The following is a 1,740-nucleotide window of genomic DNA, read 5'->3' as shown; positions in this document are numbered from 1 at the left end:
TATGGAATCAAAATAATAAATTTTTGTCCACAGGGAGTAAATAATGTATAAATGCAGACTGCACTGGTTACTAGCTCTGTTTCTTAGTAGACACTTGCTGGGTTTATCTATATAAAGCAATGTATTCCAACTGAAAAAGTAAGACTACCTTATTCATTTTAAAATTAAGTCCATTTCTAATGGAATAAAATATGTTTTCTAATTATAAAATAAATCTAAAATAATTAAGGAGCAAAGTTACCTGTGTCTAGAGGCATTGCAGGTGTTGCTGATCTTTCACATGTGTGTCAGTAGGTGGCTGAGAAGAGAAAGGCGATGACTGCTCAGTGTTCTGACCCATGGATAGTTGAACAATTAGTAGCCTATCATTCCCTGAAAGAAGCAAGTCTGAGGTGACCACTAGTCCAGGACTTCACAGGACTGGGGAGCTTGCAAAATGGGAGCAAGCTGTAGACTAGAGGAACCCCACCATGGATTAGATCTCTGAGCAGGAATGAGCCTGAGGTACATGACCCTCACAAGGGCCCACTAGGGAAGGCTGGTGAAGAGCAAGCCTAGATGACTACCTGACAAGCATCATGAGGCCTAGTCAGGGAACTAGGTTGAGATGACCATCAATCTAGTGTAATGCAAGCCTAAGGGGCACTCCCTGACTAAGGTGACTCCTACCAGATGCCCATAAAGCACAAAAATGAAATAGCACTTCTGAGACCACTCCTAAGGTGACTCCAGACACTCAGAAACTTAGGCATCACTAAGAGGGGGCAAGTAAATCATAGAGAAATGGAAGACAGAAAAACAGAAGGATATGGGCACAATGAAGAGAGGCTGACTGGGAATTCAAGGGTAGTGTGCAACAGCCTGATGTGAGTAGCTGGTGATCCCACATGGGATTATGACAAGGTCTTTGCCTGTGCTGCCACTGGGCCCCATGTCTGGGTAAATGGCTGTGAAGCAGTAGAGGTCTGTTACCACCAAAGACTAATGGATGTCCCTGGTATGGATTGATGTCCAGAGACATGTTGATATCTGAGGGCTGTGGATAACTGGCCCTGCCTTTCACCTGGGCAGGGCTGGAGAGCTTACCCTAGGCACATGAGAACAGGAGACATGACATGCCCCTAGCCCGCTGCAGAATTCAGCAGACTGGCCCTTCATATTGCAGTAGTAGTGAGTTGGCCAAACTAGAATATGATTTTGAGAGAGCTGGTCAAACAACTCCCATGAGACAGCAAGGATAAGGATGAGATACCCTCCTTCCCCTTTGCCTCTTAATCACTGGTACTTTGCAGGGGATCTGACCCTAGGTTCCTGAGAGCAGGAGACATGTCACTAGCTATAGTATGAAGAAGAGCTGGCCCTGTGCCTCTCCTTGGCAGCAAAGTAGAGCTTACCCTGGTAGGAATCATGGGTAAGACTCTCCAATCTGTAGAAGTGAAGGAGCTGGCCCTGACACTTTCTGCTATGTGGTTCCATGGGCCATGAAGAGATGAGACAACATCTTACCCCTTCCCACCCACAGTAGGCTAGAAAGCTGGTTGGGGGTGATCAGAGAAGGAGAGTGGTCACTGTCCTCACTTCCTGCAGCATTTCTAAGAGAAGGTCCTACACCTCACTTGGACAGCTCAGTAGAGCTGACCATCATGGGAGAGGTGCAAGTGAGCCTGGCCCAAGGGCATGGGCATGATTGTCTACCATGCAGTAATGTGCATCAGAGAGAGGTGCTCTCCCACATACTCC

General features: G+C 46.7%; 1 non-coding gene across 1 annotated transcript; it reads left to right on the top strand.

Annotated features, from left to right (window-relative positions):
* The first annotated feature begins 240 nt into the window (after nt 1-240).
* LOC116085519 lies at nt 241-370 on the top strand. Its single transcript, XR_004116616.1, has one exon. It is a non-coding gene; the product is annotated as a small nucleolar RNA SNORA17 (small nucleolar RNA).
* The last annotated feature ends 1,370 nt before the right edge of the window (nt 371-1,740 follow it).

This window comes from Mastomys coucha, unplaced genomic scaffold, assembly GCF_008632895.1.
Source record: "Mastomys coucha isolate ucsf_1 unplaced genomic scaffold, UCSF_Mcou_1 pScaffold9, whole genome shotgun sequence".
NCBI classification, from domain to species: domain Eukaryota; kingdom Metazoa; phylum Chordata; class Mammalia; order Rodentia; family Muridae; genus Mastomys; species Mastomys coucha.
Note: the sequence above shows the minus strand (reverse complement) of the source record. Positions and strands in the feature narration are given on the sequence as shown.